Here is a 20,716-nt window from a genome sequence, read left to right as displayed (position 1 = left end):
TCTGTATTACGTTAGTATTTCGGTCATGTTACTTATACGCCTGCGTGATATAGGTAAAGGTAAATGTGCTGTGATTTTCCTCAAGACTCTCTCCCAAAGAGTTGTTTGTAACTTTTACACCACGGTATCTTTTGCAGACTCTTGTATTGCTCTCCCATTGTATTGTATGAATTTTTGTGTGTCTGTGTTTCTGTACTCTGCAGATATTTTGGTTTTGCAAGGTATTTCTCCAAGGCAAACAGCCTATATAGAGTTTTCCAAAGGTTGTTTTCACTTTAGTTGGTGCTTAAAACTCGCTCTGTTTAAAACTTTCGGTATAACAAAAACCAAAAATAAAAAGGAATAATAAGGAATTCATTTCTTGTTGAAAGAAAAATAATACTAAACTGGAAAAAAAATGTAAACTAAAGGCATAGATATTGTGAAAATGAAAAAGAAGATGCTTTAGAATATAAATATTCATTTAAAAATCTCTTTCTGACTTTATACAAATTCATTAAAATATCAGAAAAATGTTGTTTGTTTGGAAATTTGCAGTTGTTTGCAAAAAACAACAACTGGAGAAAGTGAAAAACAGTTCAATTGTGTGACCTAAATATATATATGAGAGTGTGTATGTGTATGTTGGCCGTATTAAACCATAAAAACAACAAGAAATATAATAATGAAAAACAAAACAGCAACAACAACAAAATAACACCAGTATGTTGTTGATGTAGTATTAAAAAAAGAGAAAACCCCATGTAATGCAACATACATACGTATATCACAGTGTATAAAAGTGTACATAAAGTTGTATGTGCATATATCAGTGCGTGTGTGTTAGTAGGTGTTTTTATTTTACCTTTAAAAAGCCTATAATATCAGAAAAAACGACAAACAACCAATACAACTACCAAGAATATCAACAAAAGTGAAAGTGAAATAACAGGGAGCCAACAAAAGGCGGTGACGGTGATAAAAACAACAACGTTGTGTTTTCTTTTCTTCTCATCATCAATGCCGTTTTTGTTTGATGAGTGGAGATATAGCGACGGCAACACTAATAAAAACAACAACAAACCTGAGGTAATAAAAAATCACAAACATAGTCATAAATCCAACGCCGTGTACTCCACAAATAACAGAAGTTGGTCAATTTCATCAAACACAAACCCTCTGAAACTTAATAAAAAAACACAGGAAAGGAAAGAAGATGTAATTAATGGAATGTTTTCGGGATAAATTTTTGTCCAATATTTTATGACCGAATACTCATAAAAAGAAGTGCAAGTTTAATGAGTTTCACTTCTAAATTTTGTTTATTGACTGTCGGAATAACAAAAAACCATAATTAACATGATTAGTTTGTTTATATCCAAATCAAAGTTTTAATAACGAAGTAACATTGTTCATAAACCGACATACATACTGTTCGCAGAGTTAATAATTGAAACGATCAATAAATTCGATAGCACAACAACGACAGACAAAAATATGTATTTATTGAAAAAGAAACAATAGCAAATTCATGGCATACTATGTTAAAAACAAAACTGTAAACGACAAGTTATATTCTGATAAGTGAATAATTCGCAATAAACTCTTTTCCAACACATACCTACTTAGTCGACTAGAACAATACATCTCTATTTATTAAAGCCAAAATGTGTAACAACAAGTAAAAAAGTGTCAGTCGGCTTTGCCGACAGATATATACCCTCAGCCAATGTGAAGTAAAACTTTCACTTACGGACAGATCGAATGTATTTAAAGTCTCTTCAGAATTTCGGGGCCCTTTTTGGGCATTTGAACTTGTCGACAAAAATGTGGATTAGGAATTAACTGCACTAAGACAGAAATGTTGAACTTTTGTGGGGGAGGAGGACCGATATGGGCCATTTTAGAAGTTAAACTAAATTTTGACAAAATATTAGAGATCCATTTTATTGACATTTTTAAATATTGGGTAGAAGAACCGGAAGTTGTGGACCGGTATTGCACCATGAAACTAAGTTTGGATATAATATAACGAAGACCAAATGTTGGACCAAATCGGTGGAATAGTTCGAGAGTTATCGTGCTCTCCGACCGCCACAAGGGGTTTTTGCACCCTTCGGGCTGTTTGCTCAAGAAGTATGGACTTGCCCCTGAAAAAATTTTACCGTCGTAATTGAGTTGCTTCAACAAAAATCAAAGTGATTCGATTGCGGTCTTAAAGTGAACTTATCCAAAAATGTGTGTGGGAGGTACCCGACGGAGTAAACAAATATAGTCCATATTCGAACCTGACTTATACCTGGTAGATATATTAGGATGGACCCAATCAGTCACTCCCATCAAGAGTTATCGTGCGCACAATTTTTCCGAACATTTTTGAACTTTTGTGGGAGAGGTAACTGAAGGAGTGGACTGATATGGCTTATCTTCGAACTTAAACTATGTTTAGACAAAATATTACGAAAGCCAAATTTTGGATCGAATCGGTTGATCCGTTCGAGAGTTATCGTGCGCTCCAACCACCTCACACGGGGTCATAGGGGTTTTTTGCAACTTTCAGGCTATTTCTCAGGAAGTATGGACTTGCCCCTGATGAAACCTGTGCCGTCGTATGGGGGGCAGTGAATACAAGTTGCTGAAATAAAAATCAAAGCGATTCGAGAGTAGGTCCTAAACTGAACTTATCCCAAATTTTGTATGGGAGGTACCCGAAAGAGTGGTCCGATTGAGTCCATATTAGAAACTCATCTTAGCCTGGTAAACATTTCACGATTTGCAATATAAGGACCAAATCGGTTACTCCCTTCAAGAGTTATCGTACGTACAAAATTTCCGAACATTTTCGAACTTTTGTGGGGGAGGTACCGGAAGGAGTGGACCGATATAACCCATCTTCGAACTTAAACTAAGTTTGGACAAAATATTACGAAAGCCAAATTTTGGATCGAATCGGTTGATCCGTTCGAGAGTTATCGTGCGCTCCAGCCAGCCAGCCAGACAGACAGACGGACGGACATTGCTCAATCGACTCCAAATTGTCGGAAACGCATTTCGTCCAAACATAATTGGGGTCTAAAACCATTATTTCGATGAGGCACATTTTGCCCGTATGAAAGTGTATATACCCTCGTTAGCATAAATGCTGAGGGTATAAAAATCAATTTTTTCCAAAACTACAACTTTTTTCAAAAACCGTCCGTTAGTGTGTCTGTATGGTTGATACAACTTTCCTCCAACTTTCCTTAAGTTGTTTTGTATTTAAAGTATTTGCTCGGTCCAACGTGCGTGTCTCATTGAAGTATTGTTTTAGAACCCAAACACATATGTTTTGCCTGATTGGTTTGTTGGCCCAGTAACTCTCGATGGGAGTAATTGAGGATCCCATATTTACCGAGATGAAGTCCTAAAATTTGAACCCATTTCATCGATCTAACAGAGATGAATTTTGAGTTTTTATTTATACACATTTTTCTAAATATATAAGATTAATTATTTACAATAGGCTTGATGTTGTCGGCGACTCGAAATCACAACCAACGTTGTTAAAACTCTCGTCGTAATGATAATGTCATTGCAAAGGGTTGGTGAAAATGACATGCCAAAGCATTGGTGAAAATGACATGCCAAAGCATTGTTGTAAATGACATGCTTTGGATCCAGAAATGAATAGCATCTTTTGGGTTCCACGTTCATATAAAATTCATCGATGAAGATGCTAAAAAGATGACATGCCAGATCACTTGCACCCATGATTGAATGGCATGGAACATTTTGCTGGGTATTTAATTTGATACGGCTAAATAACACTGTGCAACACTGAAAATGCAAACAACTTCTAGTGGGCATTTTCTGAAAGTACATATTAAAACTACAAAACCCCTAGTTGGGTTTCGTGTTTTTAGATCGGATTTGGATTTTATGGCCTCATCTATACCGGGCTAAAACGACCCTTTTTTCAATTGATCCGTGCTTTATCTCAGAAACTAATAAGAATTTTGCTTTGCGGTCTTCACCATTATTGTAGTCCTAAAGTAGTAGAAGTTATATGTCAAACAGACGAACTACAAAACCGCTATAGCGCATCAAAATTGATGTAATATAGGGAAGATTACCTATTTTCTGGAATTATGGTCAGTAACTGCCAAACTATTGAGAGTTGAACCAAGTAGCCTTTAGCAAAAATTTTCCAAATATTGTCCTCAGCAATTCTTCAGAACATTCTGAAACTGTAAAGCACTGATTTCATGTTGCTTAAGCGGTATTTCTTATCATACTTTCTACAAAACCTATTTCAAACAACGTTCACACAGGCTGTTTTTTCCCGTCTTTGAAATTTCAATGTATTGTTTATATATATTTCAAATGGTCGACGAAAAATATGCTAGAAACAACGCGATAGAGGCATTTTACAACAATGATATAATATACAAATCACGGAAATTTTAAATATATTATAACATTTGAGGCCATAAATGAGGTTATTCTTGTTCATTATGTTTCCAAATACATCATTCTTGTTCTTATCTACAAGTTTGCTGCGGATATCATGCAAAGATTCGTATTGGTTTCAAAGATATAGCCCCCAGTTTCTTTAAAAAGTCAATATTTAGCCATGTTTAGATAGGGCCATAAAATCCGAACCCGATCTAACAAAACAAAATCCAAAGAGGGGTTTTGTCTATTGTGTCTGCACTTTCATAAAACCGCATTTGAAATTGTTTGCACAAAATTACCTAGAAAATGTTGCACAGTGTAATGATTGCTTTAGACCTCTTTTTTTTCGATCCAAATTAATTTCCGAATATTCGGGTTTATGTCTTTCTGCGACAAAAATCAAAAATATATAGGATATTTTCGAAAACAGTTGTTTGAGAAAAATCTAAAAATTAAAAACAAAAATCATAGATCTCACAAAAATTCTAAACCTAACCTGAGAATTATTTCGTAATTTGGTTGTACCCTCACCCTTATGGGTATAGAGAGCATAATCACTTTGTTACAAGAAATGTGTCTCATTGATATGATACACGGTGCTCTTGAAACAACTTTAACTGGAAGGTGCTTACAGTTTTTGCGGACTCTGAAACTACAATGTTCATGGATGGAAAAAATAAAATAACAAAAAAAAAAAAAAAAATCGCCGGAGCGCTTTTTTAAATAAATTGCGATTCAATTCGGCATTTTTTGGGGTTTTTGGGTTTTCACGATTTTGCTTGGAAACCGCAAGTCCTATCGAAATGGGACAAAAGGAAAACTTGTAGATATGACTATTTTCTACAAGATTGATCTTCATGATAATTTCGCAGGTTTTACCGTTATTGAGATATAGAAGTTCAAATTGGGACAATGCATTGACTGTAACGCCTCCTTATAAAACAATGTCATGACTGTAATTTTCCAACTTAAACTTATATATCTTGAAAATGGTACAACCTAAGAAAAAATTACGAAAGCCAATCTTGCAGTGAATTTGCAAAGCTAAAAGATTCCATCTAGTCCCATATCGATAAGACTTAACGTTTTCAACCAAATTGTGAAAACCTAAAAACAAAAAAACTGAAAATATGAATTGCACATCTACATATATATCTCAAAAATGGTAAAACATAGGAACAAATCATAACGGCCCCCATTACGATAGGACTTGCGGTTTCCCAGCAAAATCGCGAAAACCTAAAATAAACCTAACAAGTAAGAAAAACGTTAAGTTTGGTCGGGCCGAACTTTTTATACCCTCCACCACAAAATTCAGCCATTTCGGTGGATTAATGTGGCCACAACCTTCAAAATACCGAAATTCGGAAGGTACCGTTCTATGGGGGCTATATGATGGCGTGGACCTACACCTACAAATTTCTGGGGGAAAGAAGACTAAATACCAAATTTCAGCTATCTCGGTGTGATAATGAGGCTAAAACGTTCAAACTATCGAAAATCGGGAGATATTGTATTATGGGGGCTATATCAACACGTGGACCTATATAAACATTTTATGGTAGAAATGTTTCTTAGCCTCTGGAAACACAAAATACAAAGTTACAACCGATTCTTTGGTCAAATGGGTCTAATACATTCAAAATATATTAAAATGACGTGTACTTTATAAGGGGCCTTATGTGGGGGCTATACCAAAACGTGGACCTATATAACCCAACTTTGGTAGGAATGTTTTCTGGCCTCTGAAGACACAAAATACCAAACTACAACCAATTCTGTGGTCAAATGGGTCTAATACCTTCAAAATATATTAAAATGACGCGTACTTTATATGGGGCCTTATATGGGGGCTATATCAAAACGTGGACCTATATAACCCAACTTTGGTAGGAATATTTTTTGGCCTCTGGAGACACAAAGTACCAAATTACAACCAATTCGGTGGTAAAATGGGCCAAATATCTTAAAAATTCCTTAAAACGACGACGCGTCACGCGTCATTTTGTATGGGGGCTATACGAAAGCGTGGACCCACATAGCCCGCTTTCAATACACAAAGTTCTACGTAAATATAACATATTTTCCCAAAATTTCATCAACCTACGTCAGTCCGTTCGGACGCTAGAGTGATTTCCACAGACGGACAGACGGACGGACATGGCTATATCGATGTAGAATTGCACGCTGATCAAGAATATATATACTTTGTGGGGTCTACAATGATTATTTCCAATAAGTTCAAACGTAGTGACAAACGTAATATACCCCCATCCTATGGTGGAGGGTATAAAAACATCAATAAAATATATAATAACATCGGGAGCCTTCGCCACGTTTTTGTTCAAAATGTTCTCATATCGACACCGTGAAAGTTTTTTAAAATATTATTTTTGGTAAAAATATTAGCATATATTGGCTATAAGTTCTGATATATTAATGATTTTAAAAGTGGCGAAGCCTTCCCACCCATGGGGCAGCTTCGCCATCGATATGGATCATTCTCCAACGGACTCCAAAACTGTAATTTACCATACTTGTTCCTTAAATATCAATATTATGCGAAAAATTAACATGTTTTCTATTGTACAATCAAAAATGATTCCAAAATTCACAAGCAGAACTAGATTCTGGTACTTAATTGAAGTAGGTACCTTGAATTTAGGTACAAAAATCATAATACTTCTAAAATAAGATATGTTTAGGATAATATTTGTTTTTAACTTCACATTAAAAGGTGGTATATCTATGGCATAAGGAATTTAAGTTAAACATGACAAATTTCTAACATTAACCCGCCAAACACCTATCATGGCGTAGGCGCCCCATCCCTTACATATTTGATAATATTAATATATTGACATTTCTAATTGCTTTTTTCATGCAAACTACTGGGATTTATATTCTTCAGTAGTTGTCTTCTAATGGTATAACATATATTTTTGATATCGCAAAAGGTAAAGAAAACCTACCATAATTATTTTTTCCAATACCTTGAAAACACAAAACAGCGTGCGCCCGCTATCATATATATGGCAAAACTGCCAACTTTTGGAGGATGATAGACCTTGGTGAAACTCACAATTTTACCTTTAACGGATTTCTTCTAGCACTTATAGTTTGCGATAAAATCGGCGATGGCGTAGCCGCCCCAGTGGGGAAGGCGCCCCATGTTACCATATATTGTGACCGCAAATAACGAAAATGTGAATAAAAACGGTAGAATGCGGTCCTAAATCATATATAAAAAGCGAAAGCTTGTGGAGATGTTAAATATTATAGCTACAAATTTCTTTTGTTCAGAGACTAATAAAGAAATTTGATTTTAAACATTTCTTCTTTTGCCACCATCCCCAAAAAGTGAAGTATTTTAGGGGATTTTAACTCAGTATGGAATAAATTTTAATTAAGAGTTTAACAAATAATTTCTAGCTATAACATCTAATTTTGTAACGTAATTTTCTTAACAAAGTATTTTAATTAGATATCTAGTTGTTCTAGGGACTTACATTAAAATTTTGGGCAGAATACAACTCGAAAAAAGAACAAAACAAATTTATTCAAAGAACTATTTGGGTGTTTTGTTGGCAAATTTGATTAATATATTTTCTTGATATATATTGTAAATCCATATTTCATTTATTTGGCGACTTATATTGAAATTTGATGGAGATTATTTTCCGCCTTTGACTTTTTCTATCTAGAATGAAGTTTTGTGGGACAAAACTTAGATAAACTACAACATTAACCCTAAAACGTGATTTTACTTTTGGCAGATTCCTGGCGTTTAGGTACGATTTAGAGTTTTGGTGTATTCGGGGACCTATAGTAAAATTTTATGACAAAAATTTTGTAGAATATTTTGATCTGATACAATCACATTTTAAAGGAGTTTTTGAAAATGTGACCAAGAAGACCCCTTTAGTGACTCGCATGAGGGTTAATTTTTTTATAGAAAGATGCTCCGCATTGTTGTCAGCAATATTGCCAAAGTCACTTTATACCTAAAATGGAAGGATTCCAAGGAATCTGATGTCGAATATTTCAAATCCTGTAGAAATGGGCGGAAATTGCCACGCCTATTTCGGTTACTTTGCGACGTAAACTTTCAAAACGCCGATACACGTGTCTTCTTTTTTTCGGTCTTCTTTCATTATCTGTGCGGGGTTCCTTGTTATTTTAAGAAAAGTTCAAATTTGTTGTACCGTGTTATTAGTGTTGTGCCAAAGGAACTGGACTAGTCAAAATAGACATTGAAATAGCATGTGTGCAAAAACAGTTATTCGGAGTTAAAGGTCAAAATTTAGCAATTTTTTAGGTTTTCGGATTTTTCTTGAAAACGGTAGGTCTAATCAAAAATGACTAGAGCAAATATTTTAGACAGAAAAATTCCCTACAAGTTTGGTCTTTACACTTTTTTCCTAGAAGCAACCGTTCTTGAAATATAACGGTTTAAAAACACCTTATTTATATGCACTTGTAAGGGATATACGCACATATGCAAGGGAACGGCTAAAATAACCGTAGTAACCGGGTCCATCCCCCAAAAAATATATATGTTTCCTTGAAGAGCGAAATTATACCTATTCTTTAATAAAAGTTCCAACAAAATCGGAACGTGTTTAGTAGAGTTATTCCATGTTAGAGTAATTTTATGCAAAAATAGCCCATTTAACCCACATGTGTAATCGAAAGCCCAACGGGAACGACCCCAACGAAAACTCTCCGATTGTTTTTAATTTTTGTCAAAAGGTGGGGTTGGTTGCTTTGATTACGGAAATGTATAATGTTCATTGGCGGCAGATCCGGTTCGCCGGTTATTTGACCCGATAGGCCAGTTTTAAAATCGGGTTAGACCCGGTACTATTAAACCAATTACAGCAAAGTGGGTATCGATTGAAAGCTTATGGAAATACCTAACACATGGCGTTGTTATTTCACATGTGTAATTTGACACTTATATCACGATATCTTAAGAACGATGACTCCTATTGAAAAGTTGTGAAGACAAATCTTGTAGACAATTTTTAAGCCTACAACTTTTACTTAAGTAGATTTTTGATAGGTCTTACCATTTTTGAGAAAAATAAAAAAAACTAAATAAGGCTACCAAAAATTACCTTTGACCTTGAATAATTTCGTTTGTACACGTGGGATCGATGGGGACTTTTAGGACGTTACTTCTAATGGCAAACCCTAGCTTTCCATCAAAATTCAGCTTTGAGGGAATTTTTACAGGGGGAAACCCTGATGACTATTTTGACTGGACTAAACTATATGGAACTAACTGGATCAAAGTTGCCTTTTGTAAAAGGGTGGTGGCGTCAGAGGCCTTTCTGTAATAACACATAGACGTTATTTTACGACAAGTGCTAGATGACAAGTGAACGCAGAGGTTCTAAGATATCGCAAAGGATCCCGTGTCACATACTAATACAATTACAATTATTCCAGTGAGAGTAAAAGTGTAACAAAGTGAGTAAACCGACAACAACCTATGCCCAGCGGCGATCCGCAGAGGGAGGAGATGCCAGTGCGCCAATCAGCACCCTTTATTGATCGAGCGGGGGAAGTTGAGGGAAAAAGTATCTAACTTATGCACCAATTATTATAACCTTTCGGTATTTAAATATTGTAGGTATCGTACAGAGAACCCGCTTTGCTTTACAGATACGTGTACGATAAATTCAAAGAAATTCAAATCAAGAATCAGAAGAATATCTGGAAAAAACTTAACAATCATAACTGTCAAAATCACATGAAAAGTAAATAAATTCTGAACATTAATGGCACAACAAACAACAACAGTGGCAAAAAGAATCTGTAAGAACATTTGAGTAGATAAGAAATGGCAGGTACAACCACAAGTGAAACATTTTTTTTCGGTGGCTCATTTAAAGAAAAAACAAGCACATTTGAAATTGAAAATTATGTTGTTTCGTGGAAAATATCAAGAGAGAGAAAAAAGCAAACAGCAAAACAAAATAATCCTACGAAGCAGTCATGTTTATAAGACTGTGGTTTGAAACTAATCCATTTCAAAGAACAAACTGCGAAGAGTGAACATTGTCCGTACTGCTAACAAAAACAAGTAAAGCAGTGGAATTTCACGATAGCAGTGAAGAATCTTCACTGAAAATCCCACTTTAAGTTGTTATTGTCACAACTAAGCTCCTTAACATGACTTTGGATCTTTGATGTTGTAATAATCATATTTTGAATTGTAACATGTGTGACTATTTGAACCGACTGTTTTTATCAACTGCTACTTATAATTCATTCTTCAAGTCGTTCAAATAATTCAGGGCGAAGTAATAAGAATACATAAATAAAAGAACAATTCTACGTTATACAAGAACAGCATTTAGGCGGTGTTTTTCTAAATTACACTATGCAACACTGAAAATGTAAAGAACTTCTAGTATGTATTTTTTGAAATTACCTATTGAGGCTAGTAGGGTTTTGTCCCTCATCAAAACCGGGCTAAAACTACAGTTTTTTTGCATTTATCGGACATTTATCTGAGAAACGATGAGGAATTTGGCCTTGTTGTCTTGGCAATATTGTAGCCCTAAGCTAGTAGAACTTATATTTTGAACAGACCACATAAGAAAAACTCCATCTAGGGTATCAAAATTGAACAAATATTGACAATTTTACATAATTGCTGAAGTTCTGGTTAGTATTAGCTAAACTATTGGGAGTTGAACCAAGTAGCCTTTTGCAAAAATCTTCCAAATAAAGTTCTCAGCAATTCTTCAGAAAATTCTGAAACTCTAAAATGCTTATATCATGTTGTTTCAGCAGTATTGTGAATCATATCTTTAACAACACGTATTTCATATACAGTTCACACCAACCGTTTATTCTCGAATTTCGGATTTCATCACATTATTGCCATTAGTATTAAATCGTCGTTGAAAAATATACTGAAAACAACATGAAAGAGGCATTTTACAACAATTTCCGAAAGAAAATATTAAGAAAAAATAACGGTTTTGGAGATATGGTGCGAAATGTATACAACTTATGGAAATTTTCGTTATTTTATAAAATTTGAGACAATAAATGTAGTTCTTCGAGTTCATTATTTCCCCAAATATTTTATTCTTGCCTCTATCTACAACTTTGCTTCAAAAGTCAGTTGAAGGTTCACATAGGTTCCAAAAATATATCTCAGAATTGCTTTAAAAGGTCAATATTTAACCATGTTTAGATGGGGCTCCCTTGTCCCGTATGGGATGTTGTGGAGCAATGTTTTAGTATGGTTTAGATCCATGCTGGATCTGACACAACAAACCCCAACTAGGCCTTAAAAATGTTGCACAGTTTTATCAGCCACCCTGGCTTTTATGCCAGATGACTTACGCCTAACTGAAACAAGTAAGTACGTATCAGTCAGCTGTGCTGACTCAGTCACTGACCAAGAAAAAAACAACAAAACCAAACCAAACACAATAATTAAGCGGTATATAAAATATATTGATTTTATATCACGAGTTTGCTTTAAAATCTGTAGGTACCGTAACGTGCCCTGATACTAAATCATTGACATATACCAAACATTTTTGGCAACCAAACTTCCTAATAAAGGACTCAAAACATTAAATTATGTTAAAATAAGTTTGAAAGAAATTTTTGAAAAAGTTTTAGAGTTATCTTGCACAATATCCGACAGGGTTTTGAAGCTTTTGGGCCATTATCTTAGGAAGTATTGACTTACTCCGCAACAAAATGTACCATTGTAAATGAGGCCGTTCCAACAATCTACTGAAAACGAGTCAAAACGATGCTAGAGGAGCTCCTAAACTTCACTTTATTCGAATTTTGTGTGGGAGGTACCCGAAGGAGTGGACGGATACAATCCATATTCCCACCTGATACATGACTGGATGAAATAATACGATGTGCAAAGCCTGCACCAATCAGAAATTCCCTGCGAGGATTATCTTGCGGATTTGCCATTTTGGTTGGTGCCGTCAGGGTTTCTTGGAGCTTTTAGGCCAATATCTTAGGAAGTATGGACTTCCACAAGAAAAAAAATTGTAGCGTCATAAAGGGAGCTGCCAGGAAAACTTACTGAAAAAAATTTCAAACCATCCGAGAGGAGCCCTTAACCCACTTAGCGCCGAGAATTTTTTTTTGCGAGAAAACTTAAAATTGTTTATGGAAACTATATTTTTGAGACTTTTTAAGCATTTTTTAATAAAACGTATAGTTTTCTCTAATACGTATAGTTTTCCTGCAATCGGGCCTTCTTTTAAAAGTACCAAAAACTTTGGAGGGTAATATAGGTGTATCCTTATATGCCAATCCTATGGTCTTTGATTGAGAAAATACTCTTACTATATTCCTAACAAATCCCTGATTTTATATGAATCTAACATTTATGATTAAATTTTTATCGCATATTTAAATTTTTTATCAAAAGTCGAAAATTACAAAAAAGTCGATTTGTTTGAATAGCTTGAGTTTTTGGCCAATTGTGTGGAACCTATGCATTTGGATATTTTCAAAAGATTTTTGCTATTTTTACCATTAAGAACCGTTCATAGACACTTCGTATATTCTAGAAAGATGTTTATTGAGATCTGAGGTACATTTTTGTAGTTGGTTGTTTCGTTCAAATTTGATCGGTTTGATAGCTGTATAACAAAACTTGAGAAAAATTTTAAAAAAATTTTGACCATGGCGATTTTGACCTTGCAGATGAAGTTTGATGGGTTATTAGTGTTCACAATTTTTGTTCTTTAAGACAGGAGCTACAACTTTGCCTCTGAGATAAATTCAAATTTCCTAACGGTTTGGAAGATATAGTTCTGACTAAATGACCCTTTTTACATCAATTCCTCAAACCTTTGGAGGCCTATAACCGCGAAAGTTGATGAGATAGGGAAAAACGGCGAGACACGTGTCTTCTCATTTTTGGTGTCTATCACACTGTGGAGTCAGAATATGGTTAATAAAACATGACTCAAAAAATTACACACAGTGTAATTTTTGGCCACTATTTGAAACGCAATTGAGATCAATTTAAAGATCAAAGTGTTTTTTTTTATACCGGTCACTTTTGTTGAAATACACCCAACCAAATCTAGTATATTCACCATTAACATTTAATTCAAAAACTGGAAAAATGGGATGTATTACCTTTATTGAGATATCTCAGTTTTCTGGACATCTACACCGACTATTTTAGATTATTGTAGAAGAGATCTTATCTGTTTCCATTAACTGGATTTTCTTTTGGAATACCTCTAGCAGAAGCGGAGATATCCTCATAAGAACAGAATTTATTGCATTTTTAAATGGCCGGTCCCTTGAATTACGAATTATCGAGATTCTAATGTATTGGTTAACGACCATAACTTTGATGTGTTATAAAGATTTATGCCAAAACCAACTTAAAAAACCCTTACACATAGTCGTGTAGGGTATAATAATGCATAAAACTTATAACCTTAATGTAAAAACACATATAACAATGTTATTCATACCCTAATGTCTACACAAGGAGAAAATACATAACAAATTGTATTATAATTTTGTGTAACATTAAGGGTGAAACATTAAAACCCCCTTCCCTTTAAAATATTTTCCTGTTTTCTCAATTGTGATTTCCAACAAAAAGTCACACTAAGCCCCTAAGTTCAACACATATCGTTTATTTAGTACATTACAATCAAGTATTAATTGAAAATAATTTACATTCATTTTATCGATCTCTCTTTCCCCCTTCTCACTTCATTTTCTACACATTCATTTGGGAAAAGAAATTCTATCAGCTTATTATGTCTTTCTTCTACGCAAAATCTGAATAAGAAACAAATAAGCTGCCTTTTGCCATTATACATGTGCATGTTGTATGTATGTGGTTGTGATGCTGGTATAAAAAAATTTCGTTGCAAATTTCATCGTTTAAAGATTATTTTTGTCAATTTAGCTTAGAATTTTGTTACTGTTTTAATTTTCTTGTTTTTGGTAAGGAACCAACCCCCCCCCCCCCCCCCAAAATTATTGGCAAATTCAGTTGCAGTTCATGACTTGTTTGACAAGTAGAATTTCACAACATGCTGTAAGGAGTCGAAGAAGAAAAAAACCTTGAAAATAATCTGCTAAAATAAAGAACAAAAATTAAACAAGAATACATTAGAATAATGTAAAGTGTAAAACAGAATATTTTACTGCTTCCTTAAGAATAAATTATGAGTCGAGATTTCTACAGCTTACACAGGAGAATGTGCTTGTTCTTTTTATGATTTCTACAAGAAAAGTTCCAGGGGATTTTTGTTTTAATTTTGCTTAATTAACATTTTTTAAATAAAGTGCAGTCGTTGAGTAAGCAAGATGCTATATTATTGACAAACAAGTGGTTAAATCCTTTAAAAGACATCAAATCAATTATAAGTTTACATGAGGCCCTTGTTGATTTACATCGCCGTCCATAAATTTCTTCAGCAACTAAGTATTGAAAATCAATTTTAATCTTCTTTCAAAGTTTACTTTACTTCTTCTCATTATCGCATATTCAACATTTATCTTCATTCTTCTAAATAAACACTTCAGTGATATAATTACGATTTGCTTTAAAACGAAGGCAAATATCCTTTTTTGGTTTTCCAGCGTAACTTAAATAAGCATTTTTTGGGTATGCCTATCTAATCGTAATAAATGATAATTATTAACTTCAATGAGAGTTGACAAGGAAAAAACAATACAATAAAAATCACAATCTATATTTTAATAATAAGAATGCAGAATGAAATAAATGAGGGAGGATGAAAGTGTGGTATAATGCAGAGAAAAAAGGGAAAAACAAATCAAAATATACTTCTTTTGTACACGAGTTTTATTGAAATTGAAAATTTAAAATTCATAAAATCGGGAAATACTTTTGTAAAGGGTATAACTTTATAAATAACGAGTTAGTTCGCCCGGGCCGAACTTTTTATACCCTCCACCACGAATTGTAATGAAGTAAAATGGAACAATTAGTTTCCTTTTGTTTATGAAGAAGACTAAAAACCAAATTTCAGCAATTTCTGTAAAACAATGTACAGTTCTATGGGGGCTATATCAAAACGTCAGTCTATACCGAAAAATTTCTGACGGAAAGTTTTTAGAATCAAAAAAGGCTAAATACCACATTTCTGATATTTCGGTAATGATAATGTGGCTAAAACCTTCAAAATACCGAAAATCAAGAGGTACTCCTCTATGGCGGATATAGGAAGACGTTGACCTACACTGATAATTAACTTCTGGAATATTTTATAGCGCCATGGAAGCCTAAATAACAAATTACAGTCATTTCGGAGGAAAATTGACGTTACAACCTTCAGAATTACGAAAATCGGAAGGTACCGTTCTATGGGGGCTATATCGAAATGTGGACCTATACCCACAAATTTCACAATTTTGTTTTGTAGCCCAAATGAAGACTAAATACCTAATTTCAACAAGTTCGGTGGAATATTGATGCCACAAACTTCAAAATACCGGAAATCCGGAGGTATCGTTCTATGGGGCTATATGAAGGCGTGGACCAGTACCGTCAAAATTCTGGGTGAAAGTTGTATACGCCCAACGAAGACTAAATTCCCAACTTCAGCCATATCGGAGGAATATTGGGGCCACAACCTTCAAAATACCGAAAATCGGGAGGCACAGTTATACTGAAAAATTTCTGGGGGAAAGTTGTCGGAAAGTACCGTTCTATAGGGGCTATGTCAAGGCGTGGATCTATACCGACAAAATTCTGGGGGAAAGTTTTATACTCCCAACGAAGACTAAGTACCAAATTTCAGCCATTTCGGTGTGATAATGAAGCTAAAACCTTCAAAATACCGAAAATTGGGTAGTACTGTTCTATGGGGGCTATATCAAAACGTGGACCGATATATCCCATTTGCAATACCAAACATCCTAAGAGTAATAGAAAATTTCTATATTAAAGCTCTATCTTAAAAATTGCGAGCTGTATCTTTAATTCAACAGACGGACGGACAGACCGTCATGGTTATATCGACTTAGAGTTTTACCCTCATCAAGAATATACATACTTTATAGGGTCTCCGATGAATATTTCGATGTCTTGCAAACGGAATGACAAATTTAATTATACCCTCCATATTATGGTGGAGGGTATACTCAAATGTCGTTCGATGGTAATGGCAGCAGTTGAGAACGGCTGGACCGATTTGGATAATTCTTTTTGTGAAATGTTCGTCATAACCAGACTTAGGTTTTTCAATTAAATTTTTATCTTTTCTACAAAAACTATTGAACCGATTTTTCTGAAATTGTCAGGGAATGTACAGGGATGGCCTCCGGTTAAAAGTGGCTACAAATTACTACGAATGTATCGGGTTTGGAAATTAATTTGAGACAAATGGGGTTGTGTCTCCGAACGTACCTACTTTATTAGGATCCAAATACTTGACCACGCCCACTTTTTAAAATATATTACATACATGTTCAGGGAATGTACAAGGATGGCCTCCGGTGGAAATAGGATGCATATTTTCTCGAATTTCGAAAGGAGTGGGGTACTTCTCTTTGCCATATTTAGAAAAAAAACACCATATCTTAATGAATAAAAATCAAATGCCTTCATAACCCAATTTAGGTTCTTATGGAAAGAAAATTTTAGCGCGCCCACTTTTTTCAATTTTCATTTCATTGCAAAACTAATAAACCAATTTTCCTAAAACTGTCAGGGAATGTACAGGGATGGCCCCCGCCCCGAAGCGGGCGGGGTACCTCCACTATGTGTATAAGCTAAACTTATGATTAAATCGGTTTCAGCATAAATTTTGGGAGGCAATGGTGTTGTATGTACCCTAGGTACATATTTGGAGCCAAAATACCGGACCACGCCTACTTTTTTAAATATGTTATATCTTGAAAACTGATGACAACGCCTACGCTTTTCAATACACTATTGTTTCAAAACTCCTGAACCTAACTTCATGCAATTTTCAGAAAATGTTCAGGAATATCCGATGGTCCAAAATTTTATATATTTGTAGACGCATTTCGGGGGCCTATTGTTTTATAATCGCATTATTTGCTAAACTTATGAGTGCATCGGCATGCAAATTAATTTTCGAGACTACCGTGGTTGCGCCCCCGATCAAGAAAAACGATAACAAAAAAAAACATTGTTCCACAACATCCCATACGGGACAAGGGAGACTTCTCTCATAGCAATGAGTGCACCCCGATTCATATTTAGCTCAATGATATGGGACTTACTGTTTATCGCCGAGTCCGAAATACTAAGGAAATGTCGCCAACATTACTGAGGAGTATTTTGCCACCGTTGAAAAATGTTTATTGTTGCATGGCCGGGGAATCGAACCCACCATTGCACCACGGTGGTACCCACCATAAGTCGCAATAAGCGGGAAAAAGTCCTTTAAAAGACGTCAAAACGGGTGGTATCGCTTACCTTCCAATCTGAGAATCCGATGTACGAAATTGCAGCAAACTCGGTCGGAAGAAACCCGTTATGTGGGAGGAGGATACCAAAATGTGAAAATATGGCACCATTTTTTCGTAAATAAATCCCCTGCCTCTTGGAAACTTTAATGTCGAATCACTGTTTTTTTTATCCAAAATAAGCGAAAATCTTCTAAATAGTAAAAATGTCAACTGTTTCTTGTGGAGTTTTCTGACCATTGGGAACATTAAATGTGAGATTAAGGCTAAGACCAGGGTTTCGGAGTCGGAGCCGGAGTCGGAGTCGAGCAATTTTGCTGGAGTCGGAGTCTGAGTCGAACAAAATAACTCGACTCCGACTGCGGGAAATTTTTTTATTTTATTCTTATATGAAAAATATTTAAGCAAAAATTTTGTTTGCTCGTTATAGTTTCTTATATAGGTCAAAGTTTTTATAGCCCCTTCAAGCTTACAATGTTCAAAGTTTTAAGATTTTCTCACGGGGAAGGGTACCAGTCAACTTAATTTCGTTTTTATTGAGTTTTCATTTCAATGTGATAAGTTGATATTTATATGCAAGTTTTACATGGTAGAACAATAAAGGTAACATCATTTGTAATTTCGGACTCCCATCTCTGGTAGTTTCTGCAAGTTAACCTTTCAAATCAAACCGCCATGTCAAGATTATGACATTAAAGACAAAAACAACATTTGTCTACTTACATTTGTTCGTTTTAAATACTTTTAAAATCGTTTTGAAAATTAATAGTTTTGGAAGTATATGGCGATTCGGAAGAAGACTGCAGACTTGCAAACTTGTGAACAGACGTTTGTCCTTCAAAACCATTATGTATGCACAGAATTTTAGGTCTCAAGTTTAAGTATTTACCTCATTTAAATTCTAAATGTAACTCAGATGTTCGGGTAACTAGGGAATAACTAACAATTTTGCTGGCTACTGGTAAACACAACTAGTTACCACGCAATCTACTCCAATGCTATAGACTGGTGAATTTAATATGGGGATGTCATAGGAAGGGGTCTATTATCCCCTCACTGCATTTACATAAGCACATTCCATTTAAATATGATTCAAGAGCACCGTGATGCTATTCAATCATGGGTGCAAATAATCTGGCATGTCATCTTTTGGCATCTTCATCGATGAATTTTATACGAGCGTGGACCCCAAAAGATGCTATTCATTTTTGGATCCAAAGCATATCATCTGACATGTAATTTTCACCAATGCTTTTACATGTCATTTCCACCAATGCTTTGACATGTCATTTTCACCAACCGTTAGGCATGAAATGTTCACGCCTTGTTCAAAAAATGGAAAATGCTGTATTGAAATATAATTTTCATAATTTTTATTATACCCTCCACCATATGGAGGGTATAATTAAATTTGTCATTCCGTTTGTAACACATCGAAATATTCGTTGGAGACCCTATAAAGTATATATATTATTGATCAGCATAAAATTCTATGTCGATTTGACCATGTCCGTCTGTCCGTCCGTCCGTCCGTCCGTCAGTCCGTCTGTCTGTCTGTTGAAATCAAGATACAGCTCGCAATTTTAAAGATAGAGAGTCAAAATTTGGTACAGAAGTTTTTATTACTTGCAGGATGGTTGGTATTGAAAATGGGATATATCGGTCCACGTTTTGATATAGCCCCCATAGAACGGTACCTCCCGATTTTCGGTATTTTTAAGGTTTTAGCTTCATTATCCCACCAAAATGGCTGAAATTTGGTACGTAGTTTTCTTTAAGGGTATAAAACCTTCCCCCAGAATTTTGTCGGTATCGGTCCACACCTTCATATAGCCCCCATAGAACGGTACCTCCTGATTTTCGGTATTTTTAGGGCTTTAGCTTCATTATCCTACCAAAATGGCTGAAATTTGGTACATAGTCTTCTTTAGGGGTATACAACTTTCCCCCAGAATTTTGTCGGTATCGGTCCACACCTTCATATAGCCCCCATAGAACGGTACCTCCCGATTTTCGGTATTTTTAAGGTTTTAGCTTCATTATCCTACCAAAATGGCTGAACTTTGGTACGTAATCTTCTTTAGGGGTATGAAACTTTCCCCCAGAATTTTGCCGGTATCGGTCTACACCTTCATATAGCCCCCATAGAACGGTACCTCCCGATTTTCGGTATTTTGAAGGTTTTAGATTCATTATCCTACCAAAATGGCTGAAATTTGGTACGTAGTCTTCTTTATGGGTATAAAACTTTCCCCCAGAATTTTGTCGGTATCGGTCCACACCTTCATATAGCTCCCATAGAACGGTACCTCCCGATTTTCGGTATTTTTAAGGTTTTAGCTTCATTATCGTACCAAAATGGCTGAAATTTGGTACGTAGTCTTCTTTAGGGGTATAAAACTTTCCCCTAGAATTTTGTCGGTATCTGTCAATACCTTCATATAGCCCCCATAGAACGGTACCTCCGATTTTCGGTATTTTGAATGTTTTAGATTCATTATCACACCGAAATGGCTGAAATTTGGTGCTTAGTCTACGTTGGTGGTATAAAACTTTCTCCAAGAGCTTTGTCGGTATCGGTCCATGCCTTCAGCCCCCATAGAACGGTACCTCCCGATTTTTGGTATTTTGAACGTTGTGGCCTTAATATTCCACCGAAATGGCTGAAATTTGGTGTTAAGACTTCGTTGGGGGTACTCAAACTTCCCCTTTAAATTTGTCGGTATAGTCTACGCCTTCATATAGCCCCCATGGAAAGGTACCTCCCGATTTTTCGTATTTTGAAGGTTGAGTCTTCAATATTCCACCAAAATGGCTGAAATTTGGTATTTAGTCTTCAATGTGATATAGAACTGTTCGC

The 20,716-nt window shown here is 35.2% G+C and overlaps 1 protein-coding gene across 1 annotated transcript in view; it reads left to right on the top strand.

Moving 5' to 3' along the window:
* Nucleotides 1-252: 252 nt before the first annotated feature.
* Nucleotides 253-20,716, top strand: part of LOC141397840 (uncharacterized) — a 144,028-nt gene continuing 123,564 nt past the window's right edge. Inside the window, exon 1 of the mRNA XM_073974597.1 lies at nt 253-1,068. The gene's annotated coding sequence lies outside the window, so the exon portion shown is untranslated. The remainder of the gene's footprint in view (nt 1,069-20,716) is intronic.

Source organism: Musca autumnalis, unplaced genomic scaffold (genome assembly GCF_047663935.1).
Source record: "Musca autumnalis isolate F117 unplaced genomic scaffold, ASM4766393v1 scaffold_3, whole genome shotgun sequence".
NCBI classification, from domain to species: domain Eukaryota; kingdom Metazoa; phylum Arthropoda; class Insecta; order Diptera; family Muscidae; genus Musca; species Musca autumnalis.
Note: the sequence above shows the minus strand (reverse complement) of the source record. Positions and strands in the feature narration are given on the sequence as shown.